This window comes from Macrotis lagotis, chromosome X (assembly GCF_037893015.1).
Source record: "Macrotis lagotis isolate mMagLag1 chromosome X, bilby.v1.9.chrom.fasta, whole genome shotgun sequence".
Taxonomy (NCBI): domain Eukaryota; kingdom Metazoa; phylum Chordata; class Mammalia; order Peramelemorphia; family Peramelidae; genus Macrotis; species Macrotis lagotis.
The window spans coordinates 15,330,086-15,357,387 of NC_133666.1; the positions used below are offsets into that span (position 1 = coordinate 15,330,086).

The 27,302-nt window shown below is 38.8% G+C and overlaps 1 protein-coding gene across 2 annotated transcripts in view; it reads right to left on the reverse strand.

Moving 5' to 3' along the window:
- Positions 1-27,302, reverse strand: part of IL1RAPL2 (interleukin 1 receptor accessory protein like 2) — a 1,037,032-nt gene that overhangs the window by 163,718 nt on the left and 846,012 nt on the right. The window lies entirely within an intron of this gene.

The following is a 27,302-nucleotide window of genomic DNA, read 5'->3' on the forward strand; positions in this document are numbered from 1 at the left end:
ATGAAACTAATGATATTGAAATAGACAGGCAATTACACATTATTGATGCAGTAGTTATTCCTGAATCAGTAGTGATAATGATGATGATGATGATAAATTTAATTGCCTTAAGATTTGCAAAGCACTTTTTATCCTTGCAATGACTCTCGTAGGTAGATAATGCTTATTACTCCACATTTGAGTTAAGAAACTTTCTCAGAGCTATATAGTTTATAAGAGACTAAGGGAAATCTGAACTCAGGTCTTCCTAACTCAAGATGCAGCATTTTACCTACTGAGTTACCTAGCAGCAGTGACTAGTTTGTGAAGAAAAATTAAAAAAAAAACTTAATAGTTAGATGAAAGAATAAAAAAATGAGAAACGTTTGAGAGATGCATTGAAACAACTCTAGCCAGATTAAATTGACCATGTTATTGATGCAAAAAGCATCAACAAAGAGGCAGGATAATATAGTGGAGAGAGCTTGCTTTAAAGTCTGAAGGACCTGGGTTCAAGTCCTTGCCTCTGACACATACTGGCTGTTTGATCATGGGAATAGCACTTAGCCTCTCAAGACCTCAGGAATCTCCCTAAGACAAGTTTCAGAGTTTGTTTTGATTTGCCTTAGTAGAGAAAGTTTTCTTGTCTCAAATTAATCCTAGATCTGGTCCAAATTAATTAAAAAAGAAAAAAAAATGGATGAAGGAAAGGATACCAATACAGATTATGACAATTTCATATACTAGTTTAATCGATGTAAATCAGATATTGTAACAATATAACAATTACTGAACCTGAAACCTTTTTTAGTCAGCAAATTGTTGACCCACGTGACTAAGAGGAGAGAGGACAGCCTAGGGCAACGTTGGTTTAAAGCATAATTGTCTTCGAAATATCTTATTAAAGAAGAAAAATGGAAGACGTTGAGCAGAATTGCTTCTTGGAACAACAGGCAGTCATGGGGAAGGGGGAAGGAGGAGAAAATAAATTTGGCTAAAGCTTGGTGAAACACCCAACTAAGCAATGCCATTCCACATATCAAGTTTTAATAGTATTCTATGCCTGGCAACAAGAAATGGAGACCGAAGCCCTTGGAAGTATAAGGCATCCTCAACTCATAGGCAGGCAGGGAAGGGCAGGAGGCAGTACAGGCCTATCTAATCTGGTATAACTGGCTCTAAAACATGGTTCTTATTTGGTTCCCTAAACCCTCATGGATAGACTTGTGAAGGAGGCTGGTGAACTTGAATGGGAAAAAGTCATAGCTTTATTTTCATTAACTTCTTAGTGAAATTTAGTCTTTCCTTTACTTAAAAATTTTATTTTGAGAAAAAGGTTCATCCAGAGGCTTTACTAGCCAGATTGCCAAAGGGGTCTGGGACATACACAAACATAAATACATATACACATGAGAAGAATCCTCCTGATCTGAAGAAATATCACATCCACTTTTGTCATGTCATAGAAGAAAAGGCAGTCAGATGACCTCAGATCTAGTCCTGGCTTTGTTAATTACTAGCTGGCAAGACTTTTCCCCACTCTGGTCCTCAATTTCCCAATCTGTACAATGGGGATAATATTCCTGCCCATTTCATAAAGTGGTAGGAGGGAGATCATGTATATAGTGGGCTAGATATGGTAGGCATTCTTGTTTTTGAAGCACAGGATAGCAGGCTGATACTTTAAAGGAGTTGGGGAAGCTAAACTTCTGAGAGTGTTCTCTCCCCCTCATCCCTCAACCTGGAGCCAGGATCTACTCTGCTTATCCAACAGATCTATATTCCATTTGGGAAAAATCTCTCCAGGTCCCCACAGGAACATTTTTCTCATTATTGGGGTTGGATGTGTTGGTGCTCTTCATTTTGCAGAGCCTGAGTGGGAGCTTGTGATGAGACGAGAGGGGACATCCTGATGACTGCAGGGTAAAGAGCAGGGCTGGATGGATAGGCCTGTAAATAATAGCAAAGCTAGTGAAACGGCTGGGATGAGGCAGAAAGATTTATTTCAGTTTATCTGAACACTCCGGGGAGATAGACAATGGCATATAAGCCCGAGCATTCAATTTCATCCCTCTTTATGGAGTTGGAGAATGTTTAAAGAAATTTATGGAGCTGTTTGAAAGTCAGCATTTTTAATAAGTGGCAATCCAGGTGACAATTGGGGATACTCTAGAGACATGAGGGAATTTCTTTCACTGGCTGAGCTTGTTGAAGGACAAAGGCAGGGTGGGGGGAAAGTATAGTTAAGTTTAGATCTCTCATCCCAGATATTTAAATGGGGTCAACTTCTAAGATTTCTAGTTTGTCTTCAGATAGGAGGCAGAATGCCTCAGCATTTAATCTGAGTGACTATGTCACCCTTGATAAGTCACAAACATAGTGACCGTACAGATACCCAGAGAATCTCTGCAGACAAAGTTGGACAGCCCTCCATTTGCACCCAGGAATAGGTCGAGTACTGTCTTAAGAGGAAAAACCTCCTTAAGGAATTGAGTGATCATTTAGAGGAGAAATGACTGAGAGGGCATGCTCAAGAAACACCAGAGGCTTTCTGCTATCTCTACAATCAAATACTAAATTCTCTTTTTAACATCCGTAACCTGGCTTCCACCAACCTTTCTGGTGTTAATACTTTATTGCCCTTTTGTTTGGTTAAATTGGCCTTCTTCCTGTTTCTCAAATACGGCATCCTATCTCCCCTGTCCATGCCTTTCACAGGTTCTCCCCCAACTCCCAGAATGCACCTCTTCACCTTCACATATTAAGGTCCCTAATTTCCTTCAAGCTCAGTTCTTGTATGAAAGTTTTCCTGACCGATCCCCACTCCCCCCCCCATAGCTGTTAGTGCCTATTCCTCCCCCAAGCAAATGATCTTGTTTTTATTCTGTCTTACTTTTATATATCTGAATGCCTATCCATGCTGTCACCTCCCACAGACTGTAAACCTCATGAATGTAGGGACTATTTTCTTATGAATCCTTAGAGCTTGACACACAGTAGGTGCATAACAAAGACTTAGAGATACACTAAATGACATAAGGATTGATTTTCAAATTTCAAGAGATCAGGCTAACCCCATTGCAATAATATTTTTGGTTGGAAGATTTATTTGCCATGATTTGAGGGAAATTTTAGCTCCCAATCTAAACACTGGGGCCTTATCTGAGTTTGGCAATATAACTGAGTGGCATAACAAGCTGACCTACTAAGAGTTTATTCTTGTTTAATTATTTCAATCATGTCTTACCCTCCATGATCCCAGTAGGGATTTTCTCAGCAAAGATACTGGAGTGCTTTGGAGTAGATATAATTTGCCATATCCTTTTCCAGCTCATTTTATAGATAAGGAAACTGAGGCAAACAGCATTAAGTGATTCACTCAGGGTCAGCCATAGAGTAAGATTCTGAGGCCAGATTTGAACTCAGGAAGATGATTTTTCTGCCTCCAGGCCTGGCACTCTATCCCCTGTAGCACCATCTATTTGCCCCCCTATTAAGGGTTTACTGTAGTTAGAGGAGGGCACTGACTAAATGTTCTCCATTTCAATAGTGGACCAGACAAGAAGAAATAAGTTTACCTTTATAGTAACAAAGATTTAGGGAGAGGCTTACTGAGACAAAGGCTAATGCTTATTTCCTGTATGACCTTGGGTTGGTCCCTTCCCCTCCCTAAACCTCAGTTTACTCCTAATGAGGAACCTAAATTCCTAAGAAAGAGGGTTAGAGTAGTAGTCTCTTCTAGCTCTAGGTATAGAAGCCTAAGTGTCAACTTGGGCAAATCACTTCCTCTCCCTGGGTCTCAGTTTCTCCTCTGTGAAATGAAGGGGTTAGATGAGGTGGCCTTTGAGGTTCCTATCAACTCTTGATCTATACTTCCATGATCATGGGTGTAAATCATAGATAATAAGTCAAAGTGGGGACAGCATATAAGAGCATCAGCTTCAAAGTCAAGAAGTCCCCGGTTCCAGTCTCACCTCTGACAGAGACTAGTCATGTGACTCTGGGAAAGTTACTTAACCTTCTAGATCTCTAGGCAGTTAACCAAGATGATAACATAAGCTGCAGAGCAGGTGCCACTCTATACTGGTGGAGGAAATTTTTTTCGTTAGCAGTTCCTTCTATGAATGAAATTATAGGTCCTGACCTTATGCCTCCCGCCAAAAGATTACTAGAGGAGAAATCTAGGTCAAAACACCATGTTTGGAATTAATTTCTGAGTAGATTTTGTTTTTTCCATCTTCATTCAGAAAGTCTCAGTATTTTCGAAGGCTAGCGCCTCTTATTGGCAATGGATAAAAAGCCTCTTTGAATTCAAAAGACACCATGGAGAATACTCATCAGTTCATTTGGATTTCCTCTGCAGGCTATAATTAAAGAAGCATTTCAGAATAAAACAAATGGAGTTCGAAGTGTACTTAAAACTCACGATTTAAGATCATTTCTTTACATCCTATCTAGCAAGCAAAAGAAAAATTTATGCAGAAATCTGTCTCCTGGTCTGCTCTTTGTCTCTCTATACTGGCTGCAGGAGCTATAACTCATCCATAAAAGACAACTGAAATATGTTCTGCTTCGAATTGTTTTAATATTGCGCACAAGGGACAGGAGGAGAGAATTAACGGCCATATGCTGTCTCATTCAAAGTATCAGATGGATAATAATAAAACAGAAAACATATAAAATCATTTAGATCCATTTTAAGACCATATGCTCAATTTCACCAACAATAATCAACTATAATATATGTTGAAATCTAGAAGGAGGGAGAATTTACTTCCACTCATTAGAGGGGGAAGTCCAGGGCAATCATCTGAAACTCTCTGGGCTCTTTCTATCAGTGACTGAGTTAGAGTTTATATAAATGCTTGGGTGGAGTTGGATAAAGACCAAGGCACCCTGGCCGACATGTGGGAGGACCTCCCTTTTTCTCTGCTCCTGAATGAAAGAGCAGTGGACTAGCAGCTCGATCATTTGCAGTACCCCTACTTAAACAACAGGGGCAACAGAGAACCAACAACAAGCAAGAGAGGTCCTATGGGAGGCTGTTCCCCAAGCAGCAGGCCAAAGGTCCCTGCTGGGGAAGAAGGGATAGTCAGGTGGTATTAGGATGGATTTGTAGATGAAATCTAGATGGATGGTGCTGGTTTCTCTTGTTATATTTCCAGCTACCAACTCCTGACTGCTTTTGGCTACTTGGCCAAATCATTCATGTACTATCTCTGGGTTGTGAGCCAGATTCCCTACCTTCTTTTTCTCTTATATCCCCCCCCCCAGTCCCTAGTACAAGACAGGGATTGGGACATAATCTTTGACTAGCTCTGTGAGTTTTCTGGTAACTTCTAATGATGCAGCTGAGCTGTTTCATACTTGGGTAGCAGATGAGGGTTGATGAATAGGATCATTTAAGGACAGCTAGGTAGCCCAATGGATAGAATATCAGTCCTGGAGTCAGGAAGACAGGAGCTCAAAGCCAGACTCAGATAATTGATACTTAACTAGCTGTGTGACCTTGGGTAAGTCACTTGACCCTGACTGCCTCCCATCCAGGGCCATCTCAGTCATCCTGATTCATACCTGTCCATTGAACTCAAGGATTCTGGAAGAGAAAGGGACACTTGGGACTGAGCACAGCACCCGCTCACTCAAGTTTAGTTCATGTGCTTGTCATGGCATCATCTACCTGATGTCATGGTCTTCTTTGAGAACAAAGGACAAGCATCATCAAGGGCAAGTATCATCATCATCATCATCATCATCATCATCATCATCATCATCATCAACATCATCATCATCAGGATCAGAGATTCACTGGACATACCACAATGGGGATTTGTTTCTCTACTAAAAAGATCATAGGCTAGAAGGGCTATCAAGTTAAGTGACCCTCCTCCCCAGTTTCATAGAAAAAGAAACCAAGGCCCAGACAAGTTACTTGTCCAGAGTCACATAACTAATACATTTCTAAGGTAACATTTGAACTCAGGTTTCCCTGAAGTCAAGTTCAGTGTCCTATCCACTAGGCAAAGCTGCTTCTCAGAAAGCTTGACTTTGAGAAAATGATGAGAAATACTATCTACCTGCAATGAAATGATGGAGTCTAAATGCAGATCATTTTTATTTTACTGGGTTTTTTTTTATTTGGAGGGGTCAGCTTTCTTTTGTAACATATATCATATAGAAATATGTTTTGTATGACTACACATATATATTCTACCTCAAAATGCTTGCCTTCTTAAGTAGTGATGAGGTGAGGGAAGGAAAGAGAGGATTTGGAACTCAAAACCTAAAAAAATGAAGGTTAACAAATATTTTACATGTATTTGAGAAATAATAAATTTTAAAAATTTTAAGAAGAAACTTCCATATGCTACCAAGTATCATGGCAATGCCAGCAGATTAATAAGAATAAAAGGTGAAGGAGATTAGGGAGATGGTTTAACTTAGCATTCCACAAGGCAAAAACATACAAATATCTTTACATGTTCCTATGTTCTTGAAATATATAGTTTTTAAAAAGTTGGTTGCATATGTCATTTAAATATAGAGGTCAGAACAAGTTAGGAAATCTCTTAAATTCTGGTTGGGAGCAAGGTTAGAAGTTTTCAATCAACCATTCAATCAATAAGCATTGAATAAGTACCTCCTACATGCTAAGTGCTAGAGATAGAAAAAGAAGCAAAAGAATCCCTGCCCTCAAGGAACTTACAATCTAAAAGGAAAAACAACATAAAACCAAAAATATACAAAGCAATAATTTAGTTCAATGTGGAACCTGAGTCTCTAAAAAGTTTCCTTTTTTGTCCAGTTGCCTAATATTGAGCAGTGTAGTGGGACAAGAGGCAGACAACAGTGTACTGGAAAGGAGTTCATGGGTACACATAGGGAAGATTTCTCTCGCTGTTCATTCAATCACAGAAATTAAAAAAAAAAATCACAGAAGTGTAAAGTAACAAGGAACCTCAGGGCTCATCTGGCCTAACCAATTCTCTCAAGGCATCCCCAGTATCCCATACTCAATAAGACTCCACTTGAAGACCAGCAAGGAGAAACTCAACATAGCTTGAGACAACCCAATCTATTCTTGGACTCCTATCATTGTTAAGAAGTCTTTCCTGGTATTATTAGATTGAGTTTTTCATACCTTCCATGCATTTTTCTTGGTTGTGCCTTCTGAGATCAGAGAGAACAATTGGAAATTTGTTCCTCAGAACAGACCTTCAGATACCTGAAGACAGTTCTCATGCTCACTCTGTCTTCTTTTTGCTAGGTCAAATAGTCTCCATGCTGGTTCTTTGTAATTACTTTTTTCCCTTTCAAGATATCTGCTCCTCATCCTGAGAACTCAAAGTCAAGCTCCCTGGTCTATAGTTTAAGGATTCAAATCTCTTCCTTCTTTTTAAAATTAGGACATTTGTCCTCCAATCTTGTGAAATCTCTCCTATTTTTCATGCTCCTTTTCAGTGACATTGTATTTTTCTGTAGGCTTAAAGAGAGGAGAACGGAAGTCAATTGTGAACGTACTGCTAATATGCTTTAAGTGTCAACTGGGACACTCTCATCCTAATAGGAATTTTTTTTTCCATTGGGTGAAACCTTCGTAGGAGTCTGAGTTAATCTTTCTAATACTGAGAAAAATTATACATGTGCAGTCATGCAAAACATATTTCCATATTAGCCACGTTGTGAAAGAAAACCCAGACCACAAAAAAACTCCAGTAAAATAAAGAATAAGAAAGTATGCTTCGATCTGCATTCAGACTCCATCAGTGGATTTGAGATTTGGGAATGAAGTTCTTCAGACAGAGCATAATGTGATTCAATCTGGTACTTCCTAAGAATAAATCTCTAATGAAATGTACTTACTCCAACAAAAAGAATTCAAGGCAGCCTCATATTTATAGAATATAAAGAATTTGTAAAACAAAACAAAGCAACTAAAAAGGACACAAACAAACCTCCATGAAAACAGAATAAAAAAAGAGCTTTGAGGAATGGAGAATGAAGCCACTGGAAACTGGAACAATCAAAGAGGAAGAGTAGTGGTCTTGGTTAATGAAATTTTCCTAGAAAATAACTTTTTAACTTTTTTTGTCTAGACCTATGACTTTTTTAGCATTGGGAAAGCCTCTCCACCAATGCAGAATGCCAGTTTCTCTGTACTTTAAAGTCCTTGGGGGCTTCTTGTGTTACTAAGAGTAGAAGTGACTTAAAGTTAGGTCCCTCTGGGTCCAAGAGCAGTTCTGTATCTAACAATCTTGGGAAGTATTTGATGAGATCATCCAAAGTGAGGAAACATATTCATTGATGCTCAGTGAGGAGACTATGGACTCAGGAGAAGGAGTTGACAAATAGTTGGGAAAATAATTCAGGATTAAGAGATGAAATGTGTTAAAGTCTTATGGGTAACCCAGAAACTTTATCCCTGAATATTATGAATAAGTTCTTTAAAAATAATGGTGGGGCAGCTAGGTGGCACGGTGGATAGAGCATCAGCCCGGGAGTCAGGAGTTCAAATCTGACCTCAGACACTTAATAATTACCTAGTTTACCTACTTTAATAGTCACCTAGCTGTGTGGCCTTGGGCAAGCCACTTAACCCCATTGCCTTGCAAAAACTAAGAGAAAAAATAACGGTGGAAGAAGCTAGGTATGATGAGCCCTTAAGCACAAAATGAGATTGACTATATCTTGACTGCAAACATAAAAAGATATGCTTAAGAATTTCTGTCCCTGGAGCATGCACTGAAAATTTGGCCACGGTCTGAACACTGCAGGTAATAAAAGATGGGGAGGCAGACATCATCCTGTGGGAGAAACAGAGCCCCCATAATACAATGAGGTGGGGAGTTGCTAATTAGATGCTAAGGTTTCATTTTACTCGGAACTAAAGAAGTCTGATATTGGGAACCTGGGACTAAGTGGGAGAAGTTTTGAAGGAGAGGGATGACAAGTACTGTACATATCTTGAATATGCGAAGTAATTTGCATGGAGACAGTTAGAGAGGGCCTAAAGTCAGGGAAGCCCTGAGCTGCTTCAGTTTCCTTATCTAAAAATAGGGCCAATAATACCACTTACCTCTCATAGTTACGAGGATCAAATGAGATAATATTTGTAAAGTGCTAGCATGGACATGTTTATTATCTACAGAGATTGATGTGGATACTAAGAGAACTCACCAATCAACTTCTATTTTAGAAAAGATGGTTAGAGGAGATGGAAGCAAGGGCAGATAGATAACAGATAACTTTAAAGGCATAACACACTCCGGTAAAATATTGTTAGGAGTGCTAGACCTCAGAAGGGCTTAAAAATTGGGAGGGAAGCTAAGGATGACAAAAAAAAGTTTTAGATGTATAAGATACTATATTGATAAAAAGGGGAGAATCAAAGAAGGGTTTGAGCTACTTCTTACGATGGATGAGATATCTGGAATGGAAAGAGGTGCTGTTCAGTTTTTAATTTGCTTCTTTTTTCCTGTCAAGGAGGATGCCCTTTGCCATGGAAATGAAAATAATTAAGAGGGCACCTAGTTATTGTCTTGAAAAAATTCAAGTTTCCTAGTCCAGGTGAATTACAGCCTTGGGTAGTGAGAGATCTCGTGGTTGTCACAACCGAGATACCGTCAGAGATATTTGAAAGCTTATAGAGAACAGAATTAGGAGAACAGGACGGATGAAGGAAAAATGTCATTATTATTATTAGAAAAAAGGAAGAGTTTAGAGTTTGTAAACTCTATGACAGGGAGCTTGATTTTGACTTTTGGGAAATGTCTTCAACAGATCCTTAAAGTGATAGGTAACATTCAAAAAAGAAAGTGGATTGCAAAGCCAACATGGTCTCACCAAGAACAAGTCATTCTGAATCAAGAACTTTGAAGTTCCAATTAAAATTTCCTTTCATTCAAATTCTTCCTATTCATTACTTCTCCTAGCACTTTACTTCTAAAACTCTTCATCCTTACTGTGACTTCTAATCACTCCACCCTCTCAGTTCTCCCCCAGGCAGTCACTCCTGATCTGCCTAGACTCTTCTCCTTTTCTAACCTTGATGCCTTCATGAACCTATTCAACTATGTACTATTGTCTCTTCTTGAATTCCTTGTTCCCTTGTCTTATCACCACTTATATCTTACCAAGTCACCAAACCAGGGTTATTCCCATCCTCCATCTCCTTCACTTCAACTCACATGCCACTAAAGGACCTAGATGGTCACAAAACCGTGTTGACTGGGACCACTAACAATATATGATGACTAATCTCAACTGAGGCCTTACTGTAGACAGGTTATCCTCCTACTCTCCAGCTTCGCACATTGACTGGTCCTTCTCTTCTCTTCTCTTCTTTTTTTAATTTTATTTAGATTTATTTTTTTTGCAAGACAGTGGGGTTAAGTGGCTTCCCCAAGGCCACACAGCTAGGTAATTATTAAGTGTCTAAGGACAGATTTGAACTCAGGTACTCCTGACTCCAGGGATGGTGCTTTATCCACTGGCCGCCCCTTTCTCTTTTCTTCTTAAGGTTCCTCATCTTACCTAAAGAATTATTCTTCTATTTCAACAAAAAAATTGAGACCAATGGCTAAAAGCTCTCCTCCACTCTTCATCTCATGAAGCCTTAAAATCATATACCATTACTTTTTTCTTTTCTCTAGTCTCAGATCAAGAACTGGGTCCTTCAAGACAAAGACAAACCCTGGACAAATACTCCTTTTTTAAGGTTTTTGCAAGGCAATGGGGTTAATTGGCTTGCCCAAAGCCACACAGCTAGGTAATTATTAAGTGTCTGAGGCCCGATTTGAACCCAGGTACTCCTGACTCCAGGGCTGGTGCTCTATCCACTGCGCCATCTAGCTGCCCCCAGGACACATATTCTTGATTCCACTCCCTCCTTTCTTCTCTAGCAGACGTTTACCATCATCTTTCCTTCTCTAATATTTAACCTCTTCCTATTAGCTCTTTCCCCAATGCCTAAATGCCTATAAACATGTCTTTGTAATCCCCTCCTTTAATTGCCTGCTGGATATCTCCAACTAAACAGGCCATTAGCATCTCAAACAGATGTCAGTCCCTTTCCTCACCCCCAATGTACTCCTCTTTTGAACTTTCTTAATATTATTGAGGCTGTAACCGCCTTTTTTTGGTCATCTAGGCTCTAAAGCTGAAGGCTACCATTGACTAACTCCTTACTCTTCCTCAGCCCACTTATCTAATCAGTTACCAAATCTTGTCATTTGTAGGAACTGATTCTCATCCATCAGACCATATCTGAAATATTTTATTCTGTTCTGGGTGTTAAAATTTAGACAGGATGTTGATTGGAGACTACAGAGTAACTTTATTTATGTATCTAAAGGACTGTATTGTACAAGAGAGATAAATGTGTTCTAATTGGCCTCAAAGGATGGAACCAGGTTCACTAGCTAGCTGAAAAAGACTTAAAAGGCAGGAAACTCTAGTGATTGGATCTTTCTAAAACTGGAGTGTGCTGCCTTGGAAGTGGTGGCTTCCCTTTTTTTTATAGAAAGGAAAATCAGATTTATTGTTTTTTGAACCAATAAAAGGGCCTTCTGCTTATCACAGAAGTATTGCTATATGCTGTTCTTATTGTTCAGTCCTTTGAATACCTATTCTCTTTTTTTGAATTATAAAGATTTTATTTATTTTGAGTTTTACAATTTTTCCCCTAATCTTACTTCCCTTCCCCACCCCCCACAGAAGACAATTTGCCAGTCTTTACATTGTTTCTATGGTATACATTGATCCAAATTAAGTATGATGAGAGAGAAATCAGATCCTTAAGGAAGAAACATAAAGTATAAGAGATAGCAAGATCAGACAATAAGATATCAGGATTTTTCCTAAATTAAAGGTAATAGTCCTTGGTCTTTGTTCAAACTCCATAGCTCTTTCTCTGGACTCTTTGGGTTTATCAAACAGCAGATTACTGTAATCATTTCCTGCTATTGCATCTATTCTATTCCACTGGTCCACAACTCTATTTCTTAGCCAATAACAGACAGTTTTGATGACTGATGCTTTACAATATAATTTTAGATCAGCTAGGGCTAAGGGTGGCTTCCCTCTTATTGAAAGTCTGTGACAGAGGCTAGACAAACACCTGTCAGGGATGGTAAAGGGAGGAATCTTTTTCCAGTGTGGAGTGGCCAAGGAGGTCACTGAAATCTCTTCTAGTCATAAATTTGAACATTCTCTACATGACTTTCCCAGGTTCCCACAGTTAATAAGAGTCATGGGCAGCCCTTACCTTTGGGTCTTTCTGATGCCATATTTAGTTTTCTCTTCTCTAAATCACATTCCCAGAAGTCCTTTTTCCATATCAGTCAATCGATTAGCATTGATCCAATGCCTACTATGTGCAGGTCTCCAGGGTAGACAATGAAACAATGAGGGATTCCATTAGGTGAGACACAGATTGAAAGATAAATTGTCCTGAATGTTGAGAGTCACTAAATTTTAAAGTCTGGATTTGTTCACAGGAGAAAGCACTCATCAGTCATATCCTGACTGGGAAGCAGGCACTGAAACAGGTGGCCTATTACTAGATCCATTAAACAAGAGATTTATGCATTACATATCCATCTTGAGGCAATTAGGCTGATCTTTTTTTTTTCTTTTTTTATGGCTTCATTGAAAACTTCTGGCAATAAAGCAATTATGAAGTAACTATTTAAGCCTTTACCTATGATATCAAAGACAACATGGTCTCTTTAATTAGAAGCAAAGTAGTATATTGCTATGCCTGTGAGAGGGGGGCAACCAACACCCTTTCCTCATAGAAATACTTAGTTTCCAAGTCACACATGGGCCAGGTTGTCCTGTACAGGAACTGCAGATTGGATAGTTTAGCTATTATTTGTAAATTTCAAAATCACGCTTTGCTGATTTTATGTGGGTGCCAAGTCCTTCAAAACATCATTTGAAATGTAGGAGGCTGAGATAGGAAAAAACCCACTGTACTAACAAAGACAGAGGAGAGGTGGGTGACAAACATTCTCCATCAGTAAGTGGTGGTGAAATGGACCTGACAAGGGAATTTCAGGACTGGTACCCACTGAGATGAAGCAAAGGCAGAAGGTGGGTTTTCAGTTGCAAAACCAGAACAGGAGTTGGTTGAATGAAAAGCAGAAAAACTCAGGAGATGAACCTAAAGGGAAAATGAGAAGCAAGGGGCAGGTGCACTTAGCCAATGGGGCAAAACAAATTTTAGTTCCAAGGTATCTATCAAAGGGTGATGTTGCTGATTAATATCATTCTATGTTGAGCATAGTTATATCTATAAAGCTTATAGTAGATTGCTTTCTATCAGATAGAGGGGAGAGGGAAGGGAGGGAGGAAGAAAATGTAAAACTCAAAACCTTACAAAAATGATTGGTGAAAACTACTGTTGCATGTAGTTGGAAAAACCAATAAATAAAAATATTTAAATTGCAAAAAGGGCTGATGTTGCAGATGATCTATAGGTGGATAGTGACACCTAATGGGTCATTGTTGGAAGGGTTTGGCAGCAGCAATTAGGGACTTGTTCATCAGGAAAATGGCAATCCTGAAACTTAAGAAATCCATGTCCAGGGAGAGTCATTGGCAGGCACAAGGCAGGAACTCTAGTATTGGGGAATTGGCTAAGGAAAAAAATCAGAGTGATGCCAGATGCTGAAGAGATTGGGAGTTACTGCTAACAGGTTCCTTTCAGGGTCAGAATTTGCTCTGGGATGACAGAACCCAAGATTTAGAGTTAGAAGAGATCAACTAGCTCAATCTGTCATTTTTTTTCATATCAATGAAACATTTATTGTTCCGTGGAAGGAACTATATAAATATCAGGGATTATCTTTAAATGGTGATTAAAACACCATTTTAAAATGGGACAGGAAATATTTTTCTTTTTTTTTTAAAGATTTTATTTATTTTGAGTTTTACAATTTTCCCCCTAATCTTACTTCCCTCCCCCTCCCACCCCCCACAGAAGGCAATTTGTCAGCCCTTACATTGTTTCCATGGTATACACATTGATCCTAATTGAATGTGATGAGAGAGAATTCATATCCTTAAGGAAGAAATATAAAGTATAAGAGACAGCAAGATCAGACAATAAGATATCAGTTTTTTTTTTCTAAATTAAAGCTAAGTCCTTGGTCTTTGTTGAAACTCCATAGTTTCTTTCTCTGGACACAGATGGTATTCTTCATCGCAGACTGCCCCAAATTGTCCCTGATTGTTGCACTGATGGAATGAGCAAGTCCATCAAGTTAGATCATCACCCCTATGTTGCTGTTAGGATGTACAATATTTTTCTGGATCTGCTCATCTCGTTCAGCATCAGTTCATGAAAATCCCTCCAGGCGTTCCTGAATTCCCATCCCTCCTGGTTTCTAATAGAACACTGCTCCCAACTGAACTTACTCCAGAGAAATGTATTATACGCATGGCATATTCGTGAGTTTCCCCAAATTAAGAAGAGAAGACCCACCCCAGATCCGTACAAGTATTCAAGTACAACCATCCCCCCCAAAAAACAAGTATTCAAGTACCAAATGCACATAAGGTCCAGGGCAGCCTTTATTTTTATCCCAGATCTTCATAATACACAAAAGATCCCCAGGAGCCCATAACTAGCTACTAAAACCTATAAATAACTCAAGTAATCCATTAGCTTCCCCCAGAAGGGAAGTGAACTTGGAGCTGCCATCAGAGCAACTCTCTGATATTACAGTGAATATTTCTTTTGTAGAGAGGCATACATAGCCTCTCCAAGACTAAGAGTATTACCCTGTGGTTAAGTTTCTTCCCCCAAAAGGCCACATTCTTTGGAGCTTGTTGAATCATCTTCCCCTTGGAGCTGTGCTGACTTTGTACTTCAAATACGAAGTCCTCTTCTTTTTTTCCCAAGACCTATGTTGCATCTCTCTCTATATTAGTAGATCTGGGGCCTAAAAACACTTGAGCCTTTGAACTTCTGACTATGATGTTACCCACAATGCAATTACTCAGAAGCTGCAACTCCCCTCCTGGGCCAGGTGAGCATGCACATGTTTACTTCTGTGCAAGCTTCCACAGGAGATCTTTCCACTATTAACTCTTGATCTGGGAAAGTCTATCCTTTAGTCTCTAGTCTTCGACTTATGCTCAGAAAAGCAAACAGAAATATAGAAGGTGGTCAGAAATATGAAGCCCATGAATTCTCTTTCAGGCCACTTGGGCAATCACATGATGCTTGCCCTGAACTTCTGCCAGTCATCACACATTCTGGGGTTAAGGAAAATGTTCATGGATATCTCTAATTCTGACTATCTTCTAGAATGCAGTTCTACACACTGCTATGTGCTAGGCTGTCTTCTCAAAATCCAAGAATGAAGGAGATGGAAACGGAAGGATGAACTAGTCTCATGGCTCATTTTTATCTTCTATGGGGAATGACTATTCCTCTCATGAAAGTCCACTCTATTACTAACCAATCATCTTCAGTTCTTTTTATCTTGTCATTAAGGCCTAGTGGATATGTTCAATCCAGGTCCTAGGGGCTGTTACCTACTAGCTTCTTGGTCATTTTCTCTTCTTAGTCAAGTAACTTAGTTCTATGCTCATCATTTCTCTTTCTACCTTTGCGCCCGTCTTTATATCAACGTTTAATACATGTATACATAAAATTATGTACATATATCATAAAACTATATGCATATACATATATAATATTTTGTAGAGCACCTAAGTGGTACAGTAGATAGAGAACCAGCCCTGGAGTCAGGAGGACCCGAATTCAAAATTGATCTCAATCACAAATCAGCTGTGTGACCTTGGACAAGTCACTTAACCTCCGACTACCTTAGTTTCTTCAACTATAATATGGAAATAATAGTAGCAGCTACCTCCCAGATTTGTTGTAAGGAACAAATGAAGTAAGATATTCAAGGTACTTAACCCAAGGCCAGTATATAGTGGGAACTACATAAATATTTTCCCCTTCCCTTTATTAGGCTCTTTACCCTTCTCTGCTTTCCTGGTCATCAACCTTGCTCTGTTCTCACTTTCCTCTCTTTGAAATCACAATCCTTTTAGTTAACCAACTTTCTATTGTCCTCAAACCACCGAAACCCAGTTCCTCCTCTCTTTTCGGAGTCTCACCTCTGGATGATTGCCACCATCTACCTTCCTGGTTTCTGCTATGGGCTTCTCAAAAATGTTGTAGTTAAGCCACACAAGACTGCTGCCTGGGTCTACTACAAAGTTATATTTTCCTCTCTCACCTCAGCCCTTACTGCTGCATGACAATCCTATTATACTTGGCTGATTGACTCTCTATTGATGTTCTATAGGTGTTGTTACAAGTTTTTATTTCCTTCTCAAGTCACCTGCATCACATTCTATTTCTTCTCTCTCAGCAGAAGACCTTGCTTCATATTTTACTGAGAAAATAGAGCTTATCTATCACAAAGCTTCCTCTATGTGCCAGTTTTACACTTCTGATTGCTTAAGTATCAGTCCTATCCTCACCTCTTTGCCTCTAGTCTCAGCAGCTGGGTTTTTTGGTCAACTCCAACCCCTTTATTTGTGATCCTATGCTTTCCAGTCTGCTCCAGCATCTTGTACCTTTAATCTTCCTCTTTCTCCATAATCTTCCACTTCTTATGTATCAGCACCTCCCTGCTGCCATCACACAGGCCTCGATCTCCTACAACCTTAAAAGAGACTTTGCTTGACCTGCCCATTTCTTCAAGCTGTCATCCTATGTTTTTTCCTCTCTTTGATAGTCAAACTCCTAGGAAAAACTATCTATACTTATCACCTTTACCTACTCACCTGCCACTCACTTCTCTCTGCAATCTGGCTTTTATCTCCTCCATTTAATTGAAACTGCTCTCTTCAGGGTTATTCAATGATCTCTTTATTGGAAAGTCCAATGGTTCTTCCTCAGGGATCATCTTTCTTGACCTTTATGAAGCACCTAACACTGTCAGCAGACCCTTCCTTCTGAATGCTTTCATTTCTGGATTTTCATGACACTGTTCCTATCTAGTAGATCACATCACCTTCAAGTTCCCTTTTAAAATCATTCATATTCCATTATCTATACATGGGTACATTACATAATTATCTCTGGAGTACTCGCAGACCCTGCTCTCATCTGTTTCATGAACTCAATTTTCAATTCTAAATGTATGACTCACAAATTTGCACGTTCAGTTTTCATCTCCCTCCTGAACTTATATATGAACTTATTATACTTCCTGAGTTTACATCTTTGAATGTCCATTGTACAACTCCAACTGGATGTCCTATTGACATCTCCAACTCATACCTGATTTGACTGGACACCACCTATGTTCTATCTCATAAATGAGCTATACTCTTCTCTTTTCTTGCTACACTCTTTTGATGATCTCAAAAACTTCCATGGGTTTACTTGTTATCAATATGCTGATAATCTCAAAATCTACAAATATAACCCTCATCTCTCCTAAACTTCTTTCTCCATCATCAACTGCCTAAAAGACATTTTCATTTTGGTGTCTCATAAGTATTTTAAATTCAACATACTCAAATAATACCTCATTGATTCCTCTCCTAAAACTTCCCCTCCTAGTTTTCTTACTTGCACCGTCATCCTTCCAGTCTCTCACATTTGCAATTTCAAAATCATTCTTGTTTCTTCATTTTCTTTCATTACCCATATTCAATCACTTGACAAATATTATCAATTCAATCTCCACAACAACCCTCTCATTTTTTCCCATGTTCTCCATATACAGAGCCCACCACATTAATTTAAGCTTTCATTAGCTCTCACCTCAACTTCTGTAATACCTTCAAAATTGTTCTTTTTGCTTCCAGGTTTCCACTTTTCCAACCCATCTTCTACAGAGCTTGCCAAACTGATAGTACTAAAACACTTGTTTGTATTGTCCCCCTTCTTCACAAAGAGGAAAAAGAAGAGGGGAACAGGGAGAAGGAAAAAGAGAGGGGGAGGGAGAGGGAGAGGGAGAGAGGAGACCGAGATTTTGCTGGGTCTAGGACAGGTACCTGTCCCTGACCATATTTTCAGGAATGCTTATGAGTCTGTTGTGAAGAATATTTTCCTCAAAGATATTCTTCATGAATGTGTATGTTTGGGGGACTTCTCGGGCACAGCAAAGATGGCAGTATGAAGCTAACATGCTCTTTTCACAACCAAAGATAAATGAAGCCTCTACTCTGACATTCACACTACAAATCCCACCAAGAAAAAGAGAAGATTCAAAGAAGTTTTCAACTGTAGACATTGTGGAGGAACTTCAGTGAAGGTCTGTCTCTTTGAGGGAAAAGGAGAAGTAAAGTCCAGGAAGCAGGAGAGTGGGGAAAGCCAGCAGGAGGCTTTTAGCCCAGTGCAATCCAGGTGCCAACAGCCTGACAACAGCAGAGATCCTGGCAGCTTGATAGCAAGCCAGCAGGGAGGATCCTAATCCCAAACAAAGTCTGAACCCTGGGAACACTGGGGCAAAAGACAGGACTGGGTTGGGAATAAACCACTGCTATGTCAGAACCTAGACATAAAGGAGGAAACAAAGCTCTGCAAAGGCCTGGACTGCATAGGCAACATGTGGCTAACCAAAAGCCAAGGATTAGCCTCAGCAAAAAAAAAGGCTTGGATCTATAGTCCCTATACCCCATGAGAAGAGCTTAAACAAGAAAGATGAACAAAAAAGATATAGAAAACTACTTTACAAACAAAGATAACTAATCCATGTCTGAAGAAGGAATCAGTGAAAAATTATTCACAGGGGAAGTCTCAAAACAGTCTATGAATTGGACTCAAATCCAAGAGCTTAAAAATGAATTTAAAAAGACTTTAAAAACCAAAAAAGAGAGGAAGAAGAAAAATGGAAAAAAGAAACGAAAGTCATGCAGGAAAATTACGAAAAATTGACCAGAGAATTCAACATCTTTAAAAAGGAAACACAAAAGGTAATTGAAGAAAGTAAAACTCTAAAAATTAGAAATGAGCAAACAGAAATCAATTAATCTACTTGACTCCAAGATTCTATCAAACAAAATAAAAATGGTGAAAAAAATTGAAGAAAATGTAAAGTACCTTTTAGAGAAAACAAATGACCTGGAAAATAGATCCAGGAGAGAATCTACGATTCATCACACCACCTGGAAAACATCATGCAGGAAATTATTAGAAAAAACTTTCTGAATCTGCTAGAACAAGAAGACAATATAACCATTGAAATAATCCACAGAAATGGGGTAGCTAGGTGGTGCAGTGGATAGAGCACCGGCCCTGGAGTCAGGAGTACCTGAGTTCAAATCTGGCCTCATACACTTAATAATTACCTAGCTGTGTGGCCTTGGGCAAGCCACTTAACCCCATTGCCTTGCAAAAAAAAAAAAACAAACTAAAAAAAAAAAAAGAATCCACAGAACCCCTCCAGCAAGAGACCTCAGGATAAAAACTCCAAGGGCTATTAGAGTCAAATTGCACAATTCTCAAATAAAGGAGAGACTATTGCAAGCAACAAAAAGAAAATGATTCAAATACAAAGGAAACACAATCAGACTCACATAGGACCTATTAGCCTCAACATTGAAGGACAGGAAAACCTGGAATGCCATATATTGGAGGGCAAAGGACCTGGGATTACAACCCAGAATCTACTAACCTGAAAAATTCAGCATATACTGTCAGGGGGAAAGATGGATCTTCAACAAGATAGAAGACTTCCAGAATTTCCTGACACAATGATGAGAACTGAACAGAGAATTCAATTGCCAAATATACAACTCAAGAGTTACATAAAAAGGAAAATGAGGAGGGAAAGGAAAAAACAAAAGAAAACAAATGTTGATCAAGACCATCAAATTGTATTCGACACTAAAAGGGAATATATAACAATACTAATTCTTGAGAACTTTACTTCTCTTAAGGATAATTAAGCTATCAAATATAATTAAAGAGATTGGACTTAAAGGATATGGGTATAATTGGGTCTTGTCTCTCCATTGAAGAGGTCCAAGATGACATCACTATGTTTGAGGCAAAAAGCCCTGATGAAAAGCAGGAGTGTTAACATTATTTGTTTGTTTGTTTGCTTGTTTTTAGGATTTTTGCAAGGCAAATAGGGTTAAGTGGCTTGCCCAAGGCCACACAGCTAAGTAATTATTAAGTGTCTGAGTCCGAATTTGAACTCAGGTACTCCTGACTCCACAGCCGGTGCTCTATCCATTGGGCCACCTAGTCACCCCAGGAGTGTTAACTTTAAACTTAAGTGTCTCATTATTCTTTTACCCACTTTAATTCTGCTGTGCTGATAAAGCCTAGCACTTTGATGAGGGCATCATAAGCTGGGTGGTTCTGAATCAGTGTTTCTGAAAGTTACAATCATTTGTAAAGTTCTCAAGTAAGATCTTCAGAGCCTCTCAATACTTAAAGCCCTTTATGATTCTTGTAGGTAAGTAAATCAAAGTTTGACTTAATCTGTGCTTCACTTAACAAAGGACTAAGTACCCTGGGTGGGAAGAGGTAAAGTATGAGAGAAAACAGGACTGGAAGGAGGGGTATAAATAGTTCAAGAAATGATTTGGCTTTGCATGATACTTTGGCTCATGAGGAGGATTGTGTGTCTTTGGAGGGTACTCAAAAAGGGCTATACTAAAATTATAATTTGATGTAATTTGAGACAAAAAAAAAGCGATCAATCTGTGCTGATACTTTGATAACAATATTAGTTTATCAATCAATCAAATAATCAAACTGTGATTGATGATACGTGATTAATAGAGAGATAAATAATACCAGGGGAAAAGGCCCAAAGATATATATAATTTTAGAAGGAAATAAGGGAGAATGTGAACACTGAGTTAAGTCTATTCAATAGAGTTCGTCCACTTGGGTTTAAAAACCTATCCTAGGGGTGGCTAGGTGGCATAGTGGATAAAGCACCGGCCTTGGAGTCAGGAGTACCTGGGTTCAAATCTGGTCTCAGACACTTAATAATTACCTAGCTGTGTGGCTCTGGGCAAGCCACTTAACCCCATTTGCCTTGCAAAAACCTAAAAAAAATAAAATAAAAATCTATCCTAATCTACATGGAAGGGGGACTAGGGAAAGGGATGGATAAGGGAAGGAGGAACTGATAAAAGGGAAGGTGAAGATATATGTGAATATAAACTGAAAATTAAATTTTTAAAAGAAAAGTTAAAGGGGAAAGGGAGTGAAACTTTGGTGAGGAGGAATAAGAGGAAAGGAAAACATAAATGAAGAAAGATAGCAGGGAGGGAAATACAGAATTAATTATCTTAACTGTAAATGTGAATAGAAAGCATTCTGTCAGCATTGCTGTCCCATAAAAGGGAAGCTGATAGCAGATTGGATTAAAAAACAGAATCCTACAATATGTTGTTTACAAGAAACACATGTGAAACAGAGAGATACACACAGGGTAGAGGTAAAAGGATGGAGAAAAATATATTCTGCCTCAACTGAAGTAAAAAAAAAATCAGGGGTAGCAATCCTGATCTCAGACAAAGTAAAAGCAAAAATTGATCTCATTAAAAGGGATAAGGAAACTACATCTTCTTAAAAGGCACCGTTGGCAATGAAGCTATAATATTACTAAACATGTATGCACTTAGTGGTATAGCATCCAAATTCCTGGAGGAAAAACTGACTGACTTACAAGGAGACATAGACAGCAGAACTTTAATAATAGGGCATCTCAACCTTCCTCTTCTAAGAACTAGATAAATCTAACCATAAAATAAACAAGAAGGAAGTTAAGAAGGTGAATGAAATCTTAGAAAACTTAGATATGATAGACCTCTGGAGAAAACGTAATGTGGATAGAAAAGAATATCATTTTCTGGGCAGTACATGACACCTATAGCAAAACTGATCATGTACTAGGGCACAAAAACCTTATAATCAAATGCAGAAAGGCAGAAATAATAAAAGCACACTTTTCAGACCATGATGCAATAAAAAATTGCATGCAATTAAAGGGTCATAGAAAGATAAACCAAAAACTAATTGGAAATTACGTAACAATCTTAAATAATGGGCAGATCAAACAGTAAATAATAAAAATAATAAATAATTATATCCAAGAAAATGATCCTAATGAGACATCATACCAAAATTTATGGGATGCAGCCAAGGCAGTTTTGAGGGGAACATTTATATCTCTAATTGCCTGTATGAATAAAATAGAGAAAGAGGAGAATTTCCAATTCTGAACTGCCTTCCTTGTGGGCAGGAACTATCTCACTTCTGTCTTAGTATCCTGGGCACCAGACAGTAAAGGAAAACCAGACAGTGTCAATTTTTAACAACTCTACAGGGCCATTTAGTGGTGACATCTCAACACAGCACTGAAGCATTTAGATGTTTTTTTTTTTGTTTTTTTTTTTTATGTAAGGGAGACCAAAGATTGAGAGAATCTATGGAATTTCTTATTCCTCTGCCAGGTACTTTAGTGTCACATGACTATGGTCATAGCGTGGGCCATATGTTTGATCAGACTAATCCAATCTGCCTTAATTTTCCAAATTTACTTCAAATTCCTTAGTTTTTTTTTCCATATCAAATTTACTGCTTTCTCAGTGGGAGCAGGAGAGAAAGGGACAAAGAGAATTTGGAGCTCAAATTTTTAGAAAATGAGTGTTAAAAATTGTTTTTACATGTGACTGGGAAGAAATAAAATCTCAAAGCATTTGAAAAATTTAAAAAATAAAGTACCTTTTTCAATGAATAAATGTTTCCAACTATCAATCCCCCCCCCCTTTCCTCCCTCTCTTCTTTCTCTCTCCTTTTTCTAATCCTTCTCTTCCATGCTCTGGATCTCATTTTCCTCATCTAGAAAACCAAGAGATGAAAACAAATGATCTATAAGACTCCTTCTGGCCCCAGAATACTGTGACTCTAAAACATTTTTAAAAAGATGACAATCATAGCTTTGAGTTTAAGTTTAAAGTGTGACCAAAAATAAAACAAAAACACAAAAAAAACCCAATACAATTCAGAAAATTTTTAGATCATTTGCTTATTTTATTGGCATGATTCCAAGGGTCTCCAATGAGACCTTTGATTTCATTTTCATAAATCAAATCTGAAAAAATGATTAGTCTATAATAAAGAGTAACATGACTTGAAAAGCAGATTCAAAAAGTATATTAAAATGCAGCTGAGAAAGCATTATCTGAAAATCGTTGAAAATTGTCTGTTTGGAAATGGAAATGATGACACTAAGTCATTGGCAAATGAAGTGGAAGCAATGTGGGCTCAAAGAAGGATTCTTTTTGTGCCAGATACAGACAGGAAAATGTGAGGGTCTGACCCATTCCAGACTTTTGATTCTTGCAGTTCCCAGTAGAGCCTTAGTTATAATTCAGCTGATAAGATTCAACCCATCATCCCAACTTGTCAAATTTGGGAGCTCCTGACTCTGTCACCCAGTGTGTTCACTTTCCTTTTGAGTTTCATGTCATCCACACATTTGACAAGCCTGCTTTCTATGCCTTAATTTAAAATCATTGACAAAAATTTGTGAAGGAAGGTTACACCATCAGTTATTCCTAGAGCACTTTCCCTGGATTGTTCCTTTCTCCCCATTTCCCTTTTTTATCATATGTATTTCCTCTCTTGTGGAATGGATAAGATATCATTCTGGCGACTAGAATGCAAAAAATAGTACTGGTACAGCCTCTGGTAAGCTTGACCCCAAAGATAAGATGAGAAATTGTACTTCCCTTCCTCCTTCCCCTTCCATGGCATAGTGGTTGACACTTAGTATGAGTTTAATCTCCTCCTCCCTCCTCTTGTCAGATGTGGGGAACTATAGGTTGGTGGCTAGGAACTCAATCAAAAGGGTACAAGATGGTATAGAAGATGGCGTACTGGCTTTGTAGTCAGGAGGTCAGGAGTTCGAATCCAGTCTTGGCCTTTCACTAGCTGTCTGACCTTGGACAAGTCACTTAACCCTGACTGCTTCTCATCCAGAGTCATCTCCAGTCGTCCTGATCCATATCTGGCCACTAGATCCAGGTGACTCTGGAGGAGGAAGTGAGACTGGTGATTTAGCTCAGTATCCTCTCACTCAAATCCAATTTGTGTGCTTTTCATGGCATCACCTCCCTGATGTTATGGTCTTCTTTGTCAATGAAGGGCAAAAGAGAAGGGTACTGCAATAATCCAAATGAAAGTGTGAACTAGGGTGGTGACTAAGTAAGTGGAGAAGGAAAAAACAAGAAATATTGTAGAAGTAGAATCTAGGGACTTGGTAACTGAAAGAAAATCAGGGCAGGGCAAGTGAAAGAGAGAAAAGAGTGGAGGACAACCCCTTGGTTGTTGGTGAATGGGAAGACAATGGTGTCTGCAACAAAAATAGGGAATTTTGGAGGGTTTAAAGAAGCAGATGATGAATTCACTTTTGGATGTGATGATCTTGAGATGTCTATGAGACATCCTATTGGAATTCAAAGATTTAGGGTTGGAAGGCCTCCAATGTCATCTAAGACAATAATATATTTTTTTCAATTAAAAACATTAAGTTTCTCTCCCTGTAACAAGTATGCATAATCAAACAAAACAATTTGCCATGCTGATTTTTCATCTTGAATTTATTACTCCTCTATCAGAGAGTCAGTAGCATGCTTCCCTATCATGATGAGACTTCTTAGGTCTTTCAAATCTGATTGTCTTTACAATGTTGTTCTTGTTATTGTATAAATTGTTCTGATTCTCTTCACGCTCTACAGTTAGGTCTTCTCAAGATTATATGAAACTTCCTTTTTGTAATGAGATTCATTGATATGCACATATGTTTCAGGCATTCCTCAGTTGGTAGGTACTGTATTAGTTTCTAGCACTTTGCCACTACAAAAAAAAAGTTACTCTAAATATTTTGGTGCAAATGGGTCTTATTCTTCTTTTAAATTCTTTGGGTCAGGGTAAAAACATCACTTGTACAAAAATACTCACAGCATCCCTGTTTGTTGCGGCAAAGAATTGGAAATCAAGTAAATGTCCTTCAATTGGGGAATGGCTTAGCAAACTGTGGTATATGTATGTCATAGAACACTATTGTTCTATTAGAAACCAGAAGGGATGGGAATTCAGGGAAGCCTGGAGGGATTTGCATGAACTGATATTGAGTGAGACGGGCAGAACCAGAAAAACATTGTGCACCCTAACAGCAACATGAGGGCGATGATCAACTTTGATGGACTGGCTCATTCCATCAGAGCAACAATCAGGAACAATTTGGAGCTGTCTGCAATGGAGAATGCCATCTGTATCCAGAGAAAGAACTGTGGAGTGTGAACAAAGACCAAGGACTATTACCTTAAATTTAGAATAAACCTGATATCTTATTGTCTGATCTTATTATCTCTTTTATTTTATGTTTCTTCCTTAAGTATGTGATCTCCCTCCCATCACATTCAATTTGGATCAATGTATACCATGGAAACAATGTAAAGATTGGCAAATTGCCTTCTGTGGGGGATGGGGGGAAGGAAGTAAGATTAGGGGAAAATTATAAAACTCAAAATAAATAAAATCTCTAAAAAAATAAATTCTTTGGGTCAACTCTCATTTTATAAAGGAGATACTGAGGCTCAAGGATGACAAATGACTTGGTTATGGTCACACAGCTAATAAGTATTAGAGGCAGGATTTGAAATCAGTTCGCTGTTATAAATATGACTAGAGAAAGAGATTAGACCTGGATATATAAATTTGGGAATTATGGAGTTAAGAGACATTTTGTGTAAGGGATACAGAGCTGACCTTGAATTAGGAAAATAAAGGTTCAACTCCCTTCCTAACTGTGTGACCTTGGACAAGTTACTTAACATTTCTGTGCCTTAAAAAACTCTCTAAGATGGTGCCAACCTGCAAACATATGAGGAATTTCCTCACATGAGAGTTCCCTAGACCAATAAAATCATAGGTCTAATCTCTATCCCTATCCTACATATAGGTACTGAGACCTGGGAAAGATGTTAGCTTAAAAAGAACAAGGTCCCCCACTGCATTCTGGGCCAATATCAATCATCCTGCCTATATCTTGCCACTGGATTCTCGAGGAGGGAGTGAAGCTGGTGACTTTGCACAGCCCTGTCTCACTGAAATCCAATTCACCTACAAGTCAAGACATCACCTACCTGATGTCATTGGTCTTTTTTTGAGAACAAAGGACAAATAACATAGAAGTAACATTTTGAAGTAAAGATTGTACCTCAGGTGCCCACTGATCACCTCTGGTTTATCACAGTTAGCCAGCCTATATGGAAGAAATGAAACAGGTTTGCTCCTTCTTCTATGAGACAGCCCTTCAAATATTTGTAGACAGCTATCATGTCTCCTCGGGCAAAACATCTTCAAATCCTTCAACCATTTTCTCTACTGAGGTTTCCAGGTCCCTTGCAGCTTGGTTGCCTGCATCTAGGGGCCTCTGAGTCTTTACTTGCTGAGGGACTTTGTGCCTTATTGAACCTGATCATCCACAGGGACTAAAAGGTCCTTCTCTCTCCCCTCTCCTGTCTCATCTTGGATGGTTGGGTGTTCAGAGCCCCTGCCAAAGCACAATGATTCCATTCACAGCTGGCAATGGACCAGAGATCCCAACTCCAGAGTCCAGCCAAACAATTTCCAAAGCAGGTGTTTTCACTGCCTTCCCCTCAACCCCCCCCCCCCATCCATCACTTTCCAAGCAGCCAGGTGTTTGGCAACATGGACACCTGACATCTGGGTGATTGACTGACTTTTCCTTCCAAATGTTCCAATGTCGTCAAGGCCTGGGCAAAGCCTCCTCTGTGCTCCTGGGCTGCTGTCAAAGGCAACACCAAATAATTTCTTGTGACTTTTCAAAACAGGAAAGTGTGTTAGGAATGATGAATTAAATGGAAAATCTCAGCTCTTTGCACTGGGACTTTCAAACTGCCTTGCCAAATCACTGCTGTGCAAGGTTATTTGCTGTCTAGGTGAACAGCATGCACTCAGTGAGCACAAGCCATAGCTGGGGAGAGCCATCTTTGCCAGCTGTCCCAAGATCTCAAACGACATATACTGGAGAGTTTACTTAGAATTTATTCATTGGTTACTAACCTCTTCTATCTTATGAACTTTGAACTTCTCTCAGAAACCAATTCCCATACTTCACAAACCTTTCAATTACATTGATAGGACACTCAATTGTCTTTGGCACAAAGGAGATAATCCTAAGGAGTTTGAGGGCCAACTCCAGTGAAGTAGATCTTGAAGATAAAGGCCTGTGGCTTCTGGGTCTAGTGTGGTCTTATTATAGTTACATTAAACAGGAGAAGAA